The following is a 14702-nucleotide window of genomic DNA, read 5'->3' on the forward strand; positions in this document are numbered from 1 at the left end:
CATTCCTTAAAACTTGTCTCCTTGATCAAGTCTTTGGTCATCTTACCTAAGATCTCCTTATGACTCAGTGTCTTACTTTGTTTTATAATACTTCTGTGAAGCACCTTGGGATGTTTTGTTTTGTTACAGGGGCTATATAAATGTATGTTGTTGTTGATTTCGGAATGAATAAGGTTAAGAAGTGATCAAATGGAGGTTTTCAAGATGATGAGACATTTTGAAGGAGTAGATACAGAACAACTTTCCCTTTTTTTTTTTAAATATATTTTATTCAAGATTTTTTGGCCAAACATAACAGTACGTAGTGTTTCTTTTAAACAACAATAAAGCAATATAAATAACAGTGGACAGTTTTAAACAAATAAATAAATAATATATGAGCAGAAACAAAAACCAAACTAAATGGCAACTGCCTGGTCAAGAATAAATACTCTCCAAAGATACAATCCAACAGTCCAATATACATTACCTAAAACAAGTGCCTATACATATACAATAACATCCCTGAGATTCCGTCCGATTCCTCGCCCCCCCCCCCCCTCCCCCTCCCCCCCCCCTCCCCCCTGGGTTGCTGCTGTTGTCTTCTTCTTTTCCATTCCCTCTATCTTTCTGTGAGGTAGTCGACGAACGGTTGCCACTGAGCCGAACCCCTTAATACGAACTTAATCCGTTCTAACTTTATAAACCCTGCCATGTCGTTTATCCAGGTCTCCACACCCGGGGGTTTGGCTTCCTTCCACATTAACAATATCCTGCGCCGGGCTACTAGGGACGCAAAGGCCAAAACATCAGCCTCTCTCGCCTCCTGCACTCCCGGCTCTTCTGCAACCCCAAATATAGCCAACCCCCAGCTTGGTTCGACCTGGACCCCCACCACCTTCGAAAGCACCTTTGCCACCCCCACCCAAAACCCCTGTAGTGCCGGGCATGACCAGAACATGTGGGTGTGATTCGCTGGGCCTCTCGAGCATCTCGCACACCTATCCTCTACCCCAAAAAATTTACTGAGCCGTGCTCCAGTCATATGCGCTCTGTGTAACACCTTAAATTGTATCAGGCTTAGCCTGGCACACGAGGACGATGGGTTTACCCTACGTAGGGCATCAGCCCACAGCCCCTCCTCAATCTCCTCCCCCAGCTCTTCTTCCCATTTCCCTTTCAGCTCATCTACCATGATCTCCCCCTCGTCCCTCATTTCCCTATATATGTCCGACACCTTACCATCCCCCACCCATGTCTCTGAGATCACTCTATCCTGCACCTCCTGCGTCGGGAGCTGCGGGAATTCCCTCACCTGTTGCCTCGCAAAAGCCCTCAGTTGCATATACCGAAATGCATTCCCTTGGGGCAACCCATATTTTTCCGTCAGCGCTCCCAGACTCGCAAACGTCCCATCTACGAACAGATCTCTCAATTGTGCTACCCCTGCTCTTTGCCATGCTCCAAATCCTCCATCCATTCTCCCCGGAACAAACCTATGGTTATTTCTTATCGGGGACCGCACCGAGGCTCCCGTCTTTCCCCTATGCCGTCTCCACTGCCCCCAAATTTTCAATGTAGCCACCACCACCGGGCTTGTGGTGTATTTCTTCGGTGAGAACGGCAGCGGCGCCGTCACCATAGCTTGTAGGCTACTCCCACTGCAGGACGCCCTCTCCAATCTCTTCCACACCGCTCCCTCCTCTTCTCCCATCCACTTACACACCATTGAAATATTGGCGGCCCAGTAGTACTCACTTAGGCTCGGTAGTGCCATCCCCCCCTGTCCCTACTACGCTGCAAAAATCCCCTCCTCACTCTCGGGGTCTTCCCGGCCCACACAAAACTCATAATACTCTTCTCGATTCTTCTGAAAAAAGCCTTCGTGACCACCACCGGGAGGCACTGAAACACAAAAAGGAATCTCGGGAGGACCACCATTTTAACCGCCTGCACCCTCCCTGCCAGTGACAGGGACACCATGTCGCATCTCTTAAAGTCCTCCTCCATCTGTTCCACCAACCGCGTTAAATTAAGCCGATGTAATGTACCCCAATTCTTGGCTATCTGGATCCCCAAATACCGAAAGTCCCTTGTTACCTTCCTCAACGGTAAATCCTCTATTTCTCTGCTCTGCTCCCCTGGATGCTCCACAAACAACTCACTTTTCCCCATGTTCAATTTATACCCTGAAAAATCCCCAAACTCCCCAAGTATCCGCATTATCTCTGGCATCCCCTCCGCCGGGTCCGCCACATATAGCAACAAATCATCCGCATACAGAGATACCCGGTGTTCTTCTCCTCCCCTGAGTACTCCCCTCCACTTCCTGGAACCCCTCAATGCTATGGCCAGGGGCTCAATCGCCAGTGCAAACAATAACGGGGACAGAGGACATCCCTGCCTCGTCCCTCTATGGAGCCGAAAACAATCAGACCCCCGTCCATTCGTGACCACGCTCGCCATCGGGGCCCTATACAGCAACTGTACCCATCTGATATACCCATCTCCAAAGCCAAATCTCCTCAGCACCTCCCACAAATAATCCCACTCCACTCTATCAAATGCTTTCTCGGCATCCATCGCCACCACTATCTCCGCTTCCCCCTCTGGTGGGGGCATCATCATTACCCCTAGCAGCCTCCGTATATTTGTATTCAGCTGTCTCCCCTTCACAAACCCAGTTTGGTCCTCATGAACCACCCCCGGAACACAATCCTCTATCCTCGTTGCCATTACCTTGGCCAGAATCTTAGCGCCCACATTCAGGAGGGAAATAGGCCTATAGGACCCGCATTGCAGCGGGTCTTTTTCCTTCTTTAGGAGGAGCGATATCATTGCCTCTGACATAGTCGGGGGCAGCTGCCCCCTTTCCCTTGCCTCATTAAAGGTTCTCATCAGTAGCGGGGCCAGCAAGTCCATATATTTCCTATAGAATTCAACTGGGAATCCGTCTGGTCTCGGGGCCTTCCCCGCCTGCATGCTCCCAATCCCTTTCACTACTTCCTCCATCTCAATCTGTGCTCCCAGTCCCGCCCTCTCCTGCTCCTCCACCTTAGGAAATTCCAGCTGATCCAGAAAGCACATCATTCTCTCCTTCCCATCCGGGGGCTGAGCTTCATATAATCTTTCATAAAATGCCTTGAACATTCCATTCACTCTCTCCGCTCCCCGCTCCATCTCTCCCTCCTCATCTCTCACCCCCCTATCTCCCTCACTGCTCCCCTTTTCCTCAATTGGTGGGCCAGCAACCTGCTCGCCTTCTCCCCATATTCGTACTGTACACCCTGTGCCTTCCTCCATTGTGCCTCTGCATTACCCGTAGTCAACAAGTCAAATTCTACATGTAGCCTTTGCCTTTCCCTGTACAGTCCCTCCTCCGGTGCCTCCGCATATTGTCTGTCCACCCTCAGAAGTTCTTTCAACAACCGCTCCCTTTCCCTACCCTCCTGCTTTCCTTTATGTGCCCTAATAGATATCAGCTCCCCTCTAACCACTGCCTTCAGCGCCTCCCAGACCACTCCCACCTGAACCTCCCCATTATCATTGAGTTCCAAGTACCTTTCAATACACCCCCTCACCCTTAAACACCCCCCCTCATCTGCCAATAATCCCATGTCCATTCTCAAGGGTGGACGCTGTTCTTTTTCCTCCCCTATTTCCAGGTCCACCCATTGTGGAGCGTGATCCGAAATAGCTATAGCCGTGTACTCCGTCCCCATCACTTTCGGGATCAGTGCCCTTCCCAAAACAAAAAAGTCTATCCGTGAATAAACTTTGTGGACATAGGAGAAAAACGAAAACTCCTTACTCCTAGGTCTACTAAATCTCCAGGGGTCTACTCCTCCCATCTGCTCCATAAAGTCCTTAAGCACCCGAGCTGCAGCCGGCCTCCTTCCGGTCCTGGACCTCGATCTGTCCAGCCCTGGGTCCAGCACCGTGTTAAAATCTCCACCCATTACCAACATCCCCACCTCTAGGTCCGGGATACGTCCTAACATACGCCTCATAAAGTTGGCGTCATCCCAGTTCGGGGCATATACGTTCACTAAGACCACCGCCTCCCCTTGCATTTTGCCACTCACCATCACGTATCTGCCCCCACTATCCGCCACTATGGTCTTTGCCTCAAACATTACCCGCTTCCCCACTAGTATAGCCACCCCCCTGTTTTTTGCATCTAGCCCCGAATGAAACACCTGCCCCACCCATCCTTTGCGTAGTCTGACCTGGTCTATCAGTTTCAGATGCGTCTCCTGCAGCATTACCACATCTGCCTTAAGTTTCTTTAGGTGTGCGAGTACCCATGCCCTCTTTATCGGCCCGTTCAGCCCTCTCACATTCCACGTGATCAGCCGGGTTGGGGGGCTCTTTACCCCCACCCCCCCTTGTCGACTAGCCATCTCCTTTTTCAATCCAGCTCCTCACCCGGTTCCCACGTAGCCGTATCTCCCCCCAACGGCGCCCTCCCGCCCCGACCACCCCACCCCATACCAGCTCCCCCTTCTCCCCAGCAGCAGCAACCCAGTTAACCCCCCCCCCCGCTAGATCCCTCACTAGCGTAATTGCACCCCCCATGTTGCTCCCAGAAGTCAGCAAACTCTGGCCGACCTCAGCTTCCCCCCGTGACCTCGGCTCCCACTGTGCGAGGCCCCCTCCTTCCTGCTTCCCTGTTCCCGCCATGATTACCATAGCGCGGGAACAAAGCCCGCGCTTCCCATTTGGCCCCGCCCCTAATGGCCGGCGCCCCCAGCTCCTCATCCTCCCTCCCCCCCTCCCCCACGACATGGGGAAGAGAGAAAAGTTACAGGGTCGCAGGATTGACAACTTGGGAAATCATCTCTTCCCCCTTTTCCCCCTCTTCACCCCACATATCCGCCCCACCACTTTGTCCCAAACGTTCTTTTTCTAGCCCGCTTATTCCAGTTTCTCCTCGACAATAAATGTCCACGCCTCTTCTGCCGTTTCAAAGTAGTGGTGTTTCCCTTGATGTGTGACCCACAGTCTTGCCGGCTGCAGCATTCCAAATTTAACCTTCCTTTTGTGCAGCACCGTCTTGGCCCGATTAAAGCTTGCCCTCCTTCTCGCCACCTCCGCACTCCAATCTTGATATATGCGGATCACCGCGTTCTCCCACCTACTGCTCCGAGTTTTCTTTGCCCATCTGAGGACCATCTCTCTGTCCTTATATCGGTGAAATCTCACCACTATGGCTCGAGGAATTTCTCCAGCCCTCGGTCTTCGCGCCATAACTCGATAGGCTCCCTCCACCTCCAACGGGCCCGTCGGGGCCTCCGATCCCATTAACGAGTGCAGCATCGTGCTCACATATGCCCCGACGTCCGCCCCTTCTGCACCTTCGGGAAGACCAAGAATCCTTAAATTCTTCCTCCTCGCATTATTCTCCAGCACCTCCAGCCTTTCCACACACCTTTTGTGTTGTGCCTCGTGCATCTCTGTCTTCACCACCAGGCCCTGTATGTCGTCCTCATTCTCAGCAGCCTTTGCCTTCACGACCCGAAGCTCCTGCTCCTGGGTCTTTTGCTCCTCCTTTAGCCCTTCAATCGCCTGTAATATCGGGGCCAGCAGCTCCTTCTTCATCTCCTTTTTAAGTTCTTCCACGCAACGCCGCAGGAACTCTTGTTGGTCAGGGCCCCATATTAAACTGCCTCCTTCCGACGCCATCTTGCTTTGTGCCTGCCTTCCTGGCCGCTGCTCTAGAGGATCCACCGCAATCCGGCCACTTTCCTCTCCTTTTTCCATCCGTGTCCAGGGGGGATTCCCTTCTGGTTTACCGCACAGTGTTTTTAGCCGTTAAAATTGCCGTTGGGGCTCCTATTAAGAGCCCAAAAGTCCTTTCCACCGGGAGCTGCCGAAAGGTGCGACTTAGCTGGTCATCGCCGCACCCGGAAGTCCTCTCAACTTTCCCTTCTAACAAGCAGGTCAATAATAAGGAGACACGGATGCAAAATAATTGGCAATAGATCTAAAGGGGAAATGAGAAGAAATCTTTTCCTTTTTTAAAATGTATTTTATTCCAAACATATATAAAAAGTCACAGCACATTGTCATGTGAGTGGCCCTTTAAGAAAGGTTTTGTTTGACCACATGGCTTGTAGCACGGCTTCAGTGATGTCAAAGAATTGACACGGTCATGGACAAAAAGCAGGGATGTGGCACTAAGCAAAACTGCTCTTTCAAAGGGCCAGCACAGGCATGACAGGCCAAATAGCCTTTCTGCTTGACAATTTTCTGATCTTAATTATCATCCTGCTGCAAGTCCAGTGTTTATCTTCAATGCTCTTGTGTGTTCTTTCACATATCCACTGAAGTGCTCCCCCAATAGGTGCAATATTGGGGAGGCATGGTAGAGCAGTGGTTAGCACTGCTGCCTAAGGCGCTAAGTCCCGGGTTTGATCCCGGCCCCAGGTCACTGTCTGTGTGGAGTTTGCACATTCTCCCCGTGTCTGTGTGGGTACTGCCCCATAACCCAAAGATGTGCAGGTTAGGTGGATTGGCCATGCTAAATTGCCACTTAATTTGAAAAACATAATTGGGTTCTAAATTAATTATTATTTTTTGAATAGGATTAATATCAAGCGGTAAGAGGAGTAGCAAAGATTTTGATTGTGATCGGAGGAAAGGTATGGGGAAAGGAAGGATCAGGAGAGGTGCATCTGTCCTGAATAAAAGGAACGTGATGGGAAATCTCATCTTGGTAGTACACTGCATCAAGGGTTTTGGAACAATGATGGTTGGAATAACCTACTCACCTAACAGGTGAGCTGTTATATTTAAGTGGAGAGAGGCAGTACTTAAAAGTCAGTAATAGTCTGAATTTAATCTTAGAGTCATAGAATGGTTAGAGCAGAGGAGGGGGCATTCGGCCCATCATGTCTGTGCCAGCTCTCTCCAAGATCACTTTAGCTGGTGCCATTTCCCCAACCTTTTCTCCCTACCCCTGAAAATGTTTCCTTTTCAGATAATGATTCAATTCCCTTTTGAAAGCCATTACTGAGTCTGCCTCCACCACACCCTTGGGCAGTGCATTCCCGGTACTAACCACTTGCTGCATAAAAACGTGTTTCCATTGCTTCTTTTGCCTGTCACCTTAAATCAATGTCTTCTGGTTCTCAATCTTCCCACCAATGAGAATAGTTTTTCTCCATCTACTCTGTCCAGACCTCTCATGATTTTGAATACCTTGCTCAAATCTCCTCTCAACCTTCTCTTCTCCAAGGAAATCAGCCCCAGCTTCTCGGATCCATTTACAAAACAGAAGTTCCTCATCCCTGGAACCAGTCTCTTGACTACTTTCTGTACCCTCTCCAATGCCTTCACATCCTTCCTGAAGTATGGTGCTCACATTTGGGAGTAACACTCCAGTTGAAGGGCGATCGGTCTTTTATATGTATTTATCTAGCTTCCATGCTTTTATATCTCTGTCTCTATTGATAAAGCCAAATATTGTGTCTATTTCTTAACTTCTCTTTTAATCTGGCCTCCTAACTAAATAATTTGTGCACATTTACTCCCAGGTTCCTCTTCTCCTGTTCCCCCTTTAGAATCGTATCCGAGGTTTTATATCGCCTCTGCTTGTTTCACCTGCCAATTTGTAAATGCAAATAGTGAAGAAGTCTTTGCTGTTCCATTGGAACTCTAGAAACACTAGAAATAGTCACTTTTTAAAACAGTAAAAATGGGTGAGATATTCCTACACTTGTATGATGTTGGCCAATTGGCCAAAGCAAGGCCCCTTTCCACCAGCAGCAGATTGGCAGAACAGCAAGGAGGGGAGGTGTCTGTTAGCAGCACTAACACTTAAGGAATCGTGAGGACATGAATCACAAAATCACACAGTTCAGAAGAGGCCTTTTGGCCATCGAGTCTGCACCGACATGTGAAAAAAACACTTGTCCTACCGACCTAATCCCATTTGCCAGCACTTGGCCCATCACCTTGTACCATGCCAAGTGCTTATCCAGGTACTTTTTAAAGGATGTGAAGCAACCCGCCTCTACCACTCTCCCAGACAGTGCATTCCAGACCCGCCACCCTCTGGATAAAAATGATTTTCCTCACATCCTCCCTAAACCTCCTGCCCCTCACTTTGACTGACCCTTCAACTAAGGGGAACAGCTATCCACCCTGCCCATGCCCCTCATAATCTTGTGCACCTCGATCAGGTTGTCCCTCAGTCTTCTCTGCTCCACATAAACAACCCGAGCCTAACCAACCTCTCTTCATAACTTAAATGTTCCATCCCAGGAAACATCCTGATGAATCTCCTCTGCTTCCCATTCAGTGCAAACACATCCTTCCTATAATGTGGTGACCAGAACTGCACACAGTACTCCAGCTGTGGCCTCAAAGTTCTGTACAACTCCAACATGACTTCCCTGATTTTGTAGTCTGTGCCTTGATTGATAAGGGAAAGTATCCCATATGCCTTTTTCTCCACCCTATTAACCTGCCCTCTGCCTTAGAGATCTATGGACAAACACACCAAGGTTTGTTTGTTCCACAGGACTTCCTGGTGTCATGCCGTTCACTGAATATTTCCTTGTCAAATTACTCCTTTCAAAGTGTATCATCTCACACTTTTCAGGGTTAAGTTCCATCTGCCATTTATCTGCCTATTTGATAATCCCGTCTATATCTTCCTGTAACCCAAGGCACTCAACCTCACAGTTAACCACCCGGCAAATCTTTGCATCATCCCAAAACTCCTGATCCTACCCCACCACATAGTCATCTGTGTTGTTTACATAAATGAAAACAATAGGGGACACAGCACAGATCCTTGTGGTACGCCACTGGACACAGGCTTCCAGGCACTCTTGCAGCCATCTGCCATCACCCTCTGTCTCCTACAGATAAGCCAATTTTGAATCCCCCTTATTAAATTACCCTGTATCCCATGTGCATTTGCCTTCGTTAGAAGTCTCCCATATGGGACCTTGCCAAAGGCTGTGCTGAAACCCATATAACCTACATCAACTGCACTATCCTCATCTAAAGGTACAGGTAAAGTTGCCATAGTCCATGATGACCATAGGCTGCTTTTTCCTTTGAGGGGGACAGCTGACTGGTGGTGATTTAACCTGAGGATCACTACACCTCAGGCGAGGGGCAAGATTGAGAAGGTGGGCCCCTCTGCTGGTACAGGAATTGAACCCACGCATCTGGTCTTGTTCTGCATCACAAACCAGCTGTCTAGCCCACTGAGCTAAGCTGCCCCCCTCATCTACACATCTGGTCACCTCCTCAAAATATTCAATCAAATTTGTTAGGCATGTCCTCCCTCTGACAAATCTATGCTGACTATCCCTGATCAAACTTTGTCCCTCCAAGTGGAGATAGCTTCTCTCTTTCAGAATTTTCTCCAATAGTTTCCATACCATTGATTTGAGACTCACTGGTCTGTAATTCCCTGGTTTCTCGCTACAACCCTTCTTTATTGGTGGAAACACATTAGCTGTTCTCCAGTCCCCTGTGGCAAGAGAGGAATTAAATATTGGGTCAGAGCCCCTGTAATCTCCTTCCTCACCTCCCACAGCAGCATGGGACACAATTCATCTGGACCTGGACATTTGTCCATTTTAAGCCTGTAACTCCTCCAATACCTTATCACTCCCGAAGTCAATTTGCTCAAGAACCTCACAATCTCTCTCCCCAAGTTTCATACCTACCTCCTCATTCTCTTGGGAGAAGACAGATGTGAAGTATTCATTTAATATCCTACCAATGTCCTCTGGCTCCACCCACAGATTTCTCCTTTGGTCCTTAAGTGTGCCCTATTCTTTCCCTGGTTAACCTCTTCCCATTGATATGCTAATAGAATACCTTTGGGGATTCCCCTACTTTTACCAGCCAGAGCTTTCTCATATTCCCTCTTTGCTCTCAACATTGTTTTCTTAAACTCCATCCTGCACTTTCTGTACTCCATTAATACCTCCCTGAATTGCTCCCCTTGTATTTGCTAAAAAACCTCTTCTTTATCATTTTATCCTGCATACCTCTGGTCATCCATGCTTCTCTAGGCTGGTTACTCCTTCCTATCACCGTAGAGGGAACATGTTGGGCCTCTATCTTCCCCATTTCCTCTTTGAACCCTTCCCACTGCTCTTCTTTAAATTTCCCCACAAGTAGCTGTTCCCAGTCTACCTTGGCCAGATCCTGCCTTATTTTACGAAAATCCTTTCTCTCCTAATCCAAATTTTTTTATTTGCAACTTGTCTATTTGTTTGTCCATATCAAGTTTAGATTGTACCATGTTGTGGTCACTGTCACTAAAATGCTCCCCCACCAACACATCAACCACCTGTTCGGATTCTCTGAAATTAAGTTTGGAATTGTCCAACCGTTGGGATTCCCTGTTCCTGCCACCGGATTTGCTGGTGATGTGGGGTGACTTCAATGGGAAATCCCATTGGCAAGCGGCAGGATTAGTAAATCCTGCCACCAGTCAACGTCACACCGCCGAGAAACATGTGGCTGGGCGACCGGAGAACCCAGCCCTAAAAGATATATCTATCCCTAACCACTGTTGCTAACCTTTGGTTGGCTCTTAAATGTTGCCCGTTGTATTTTTACTTAATTTGCTCTGTTTCTATAACCTTTGCTCTAGAGTCGCCAGGTATCTTTATGATCTAATGAGCTTTGTCTGTGCTCTGTGGTGGCAGCATGGAGTGCTTTTAATGCTGCTTTTAAATCACTGCACTGCCTTTGCAATGCCTCTACCTGTTTCTCTGTCTCTTCTCTTACCAGGACTGCACATTGCGTGTCCTGATAGGCCTTATCGTACTGAATTTGGAAGCTGCTCAAATGTGCTAGACAAGACTGGTGTGCCCACTTGGCATCATCCACCTCTCCGTCCTTTGCTGCCAACTTCCTTCTTAATTCTATATTCTCCCTCTCGATCTCACTAACATCGACCTTGCTCATGTGATGTCTCTCTCCTATCTTTTTGCGAAGCGTCCGAACAACCTCCTCTGTGCCTCGCAATTGTGCCAGACAGGACACGATTGCCATCGGCTTGCGAGCTTTCCCTAAGCTTCTCTTATGGATTTCTGACAGGTTCTCCCACCAAGTATGTCCTATACTCCAGGGTCCTGTTTCCTCATTATCACAGAATTCACTCCAAAGGGGCCATCCTTTCCCTTTGAGATATTTTCTGATCTCTTCGTCCCAAAAGGGACACTGTCCTACTCTGCTGCTGGTCGCTGCAACCTCGAATTCCTGGGGGCTCACAAGGCGTTCCATTGCCTTCATTGCCATTTTTCCTCTCTGAATGCTCTTTTAAAATTTGGAACGAGGGGTACTAAGGCGGTGCTGTAAACACGGGTATGACGTTCGCTATTTTCCGGAATACAAACTCCCGACAGTTTTTCGCAACAACAATCTATCAGTTTTACCCTATAGCCCTGTTAGTTACGCATGCATTAACACGCTTCTGAATTATGAGGATTGATCAGAACTCCTTGAACACTTGTGGTTTTTCTGTTCCCAATTGGATTCTAATTCAAATTTTGGGTTCTCCCGGAGTGGTTAGGCCACTTCTAAGTCAGGTCCTGTCAGGATGTCGCTAACTTTTGGTTGGCTCTTAAATGTTGCCCGTTGTACCTTTACTTAATTTGCTCTGTTTCTATAACCTTTGCTCTAGAGTCGCCAGGTATCTTTATGATACTGCCACGAGGTTCAAGTTCAAGTACTAATCAATAACTCAATACACCAGTTAGTAAGTTTCAAATCAAAACACATTTATTATACACAGTCAATCACTACTCATGCATAAAACTCTATTTTCTAGACTATCTCTAGCACTATAGGCCTATACTTAACTTCGGACTGACCCACCAGGTCAGGGGAACAAATGGCCTTTCGTTCGGGTTCTGAATCTGCAGGATTCAAAGCTGGTACGAACTAGTAGCTAGGAGCACCGATCTCGTAGCGTGTGTTGGCTGGAGACTTACTTGGTTGGTGCAGCAACTTAGGCAGTTCACTGTCAAGGGTTGGTTCAAGTTGCTGAGTGACCCTGCCAAGAAGGACGATTTGAACTTGGGGGCTCTACTTTATAGTCCCCAGGGGCTTCGTGCCATTCGGGGCGGACCCCGTATCTGGTTCCAAGTGATTGGACTGCGTTCTGATCACTTGGATCGATTTCCCCAATACTGGAGCCGTTCCCTGATCGCTGGGCGGTCCCTGAGTGTCCGTTGGCCTTCCTTTGTCTTGGCTCCTGCTGGCGCCGAGGAGTCTGGCTTGGCCTTATTCACCTTACATGTTTCAATTGTACCCGGGGATCGCTCATTAGTATGCAGATGGCTGTGTGGGCTTTTGCAAGTTCTAATACACAGGATTTTTGCACTTATTGTTTTTGCCTGCGTTGGCTGAATTTCCCTGTAGTCTTAGCGGATCTCCATTTTAAGTCGGGAAGTGGCCAACCCTGGTGGCTACACCACACATTTGATGTATATATTGAATAAGTACATACAGTGTTAATGGTACTGAAGCACACTTGCAATAAATTAATGACCGTATCCATTGTCAATGCTTTTATTTCAGCCATATGGAAGTAAGCTTTTGTGCTAATGATAACAGCTGTTTCCAGCTGTCAGTCTGGACACTGGGATAGGAATGTCAAAAGAACATTTGGCTACCTTTGGCTTTCGGTTCATATCCCGACATTTAAAAATGTTGCAAATTGTTTTTTATTATCATTAAGGGCATGATTAACACATATTTTGTACTGCAGTAGCAGATCTGTCACGGTATTACTTACGATTAATTTGGGGTATTGGTGCATGGTTATGATGTGTAGCATGGTTTTATTTCCAGCCAAGGACTAAAACACAGCAGGGAACTGGGGTGTGAAGAGTAAGAGGCCATGCACGTTTTGGGCGGGCAGGGACAGGGTGAGTGCAAGATTCATGGTACTTTACCTTCTGGTTCCTCATTTAATTCTGACAGTCAGGTTTCCTACCTATTTGATGGCTGAATAGGAAACCCACCAATTGTTTTGAGTTCAATTTTTGCAGCGCACTCCACAAGCCCAACTTAATTGTAAACGGTGCCCGTGTCAACGATGCCCGGGTCTGGGCATGGTTTGGAAGTAACAATGGGAAGGACAAGTCGCAGACTAATCCTAGATCCTCAGAAGCTGTTGGGAAAAAAAAGGAATAGCAGTGGCAGAGGATTCCCAAATATGATGTGCACCAGACATGGAGTGGTGGGATAAGTTCCAAGAGTTTGGCCCCCTGAACCTGGATCCTATACAGGAAGCATTTCTGTGACCTCACATGAATAACAGAAATGAGTACGGTTCTTCAGGAATACATGGCAAAATGTCTTTCACCGCCTTGGCACAGAGCTCTGATGTATTCCCTCTCCTCCATCACTTCTTATCACTAGGGCACATGTCAACAGTCTCTCAATCTCATTCCAAACATACATTCTCCTCTTCCTTGCACCCATCACAATTAGCCAGCAGCAGCATTCTCCCCTTACCTGACTCTTTCCTCACTACACAGTCCATCAACTTGTTTTCCATTCAACATCTTCCGATCCATTTCAGCATGTACAATGCAGGAAGAAGCCCCTGGCATAAGCCATGTGTCTTGCCTCACTCAGTAACTCTTGGTAGGAGAAAACAGCAAGCAGCATGAAGAGGTCTAGTAGAACCACAGGATGCCGTGCTAATCTCTTTGTCACATCAGAAATGGAGCAGCAAACTCTTGAAATAAATGGCACTGCCAGAACTGTACACGTTGGGGCCAGGATTCTCCGTTCCCATTCGCGTCAGGTAAGTTCGGGAACAGGAGCTGAAAATATCATCACTTAGTCACAGAACAATAGAGCAGGAATTTCTGCAGTGTACACGGGGTGGTTTTCTGGACCAATACATTGAGGAACCAAGAAGAGAACAGGCCATCTTGGGCTGGGTATTGTGCAATGTGAAAGGATTAGTTGGCAATCAAGTTGTGAGAGAACCGTTGAGGATGAGTGGCTAGACTTCTTTATCATTGGGTAGCATGGTGGTCCAATGGTTAGCACTGCTGCCTTACAGCGCCAAGGACCCGCATTTGATCCCAGCCCCGGGTCACTGACCATGTGGTGTTTACACATTCTCCCTGTGACTGCGTGGGTCTCACCCCCACAACTCAAAGATGACCAGGGTAGGTGGATTAGCCACGTTAAATGGCCCCTTAATTGGAAAAAAAAAATTGGGTACTCTAAATTTATATTTAAAAAAATAATTCTTTATCATGGTGGATCGGAGGTCAGCATGGTGGTGCAATGGTTAGTTAGCACTGGGACTATGGCGCTGAGGACCCGGGTTCGAATCCCAGCTCTGGGTCACTGTCTGTGTGGAGTTTGCACATTCTCCCTGTGTCTGCATGGGTTTCACCCCCACAACCCAAAGTTGTGCAGGTTAGGTGGATTGGCCACGCTAAATTGTCCCTTAATTGGGAAAAAAATAATTGGGTAATCTAAATTTTTTTAAAAAACCATAGTGGATCATGAGATCGTTGGTTCCGAGATGAAGGTCTTGAATCACAATAGAGGTAACTATGATGGTATGAGGCATGAGTTGGCAATGAAGGCAGTGGCATAGTGGTGTTGTCACTGGACTAGCAAACCAGAAACGCAGGGTAATGCTCTGGGGACCCGGGTTCGAATCCGCCACTGCAGATGGTGAAATTTGAATTCAATAAAAATCTGGA

The sequence above is a fragment of the Scyliorhinus torazame genome, chromosome 1, assembly GCF_047496885.1.
Source record: "Scyliorhinus torazame isolate Kashiwa2021f chromosome 1, sScyTor2.1, whole genome shotgun sequence".
NCBI lineage: Eukaryota > Metazoa > Chordata > Chondrichthyes > Carcharhiniformes > Scyliorhinidae > Scyliorhinus > Scyliorhinus torazame.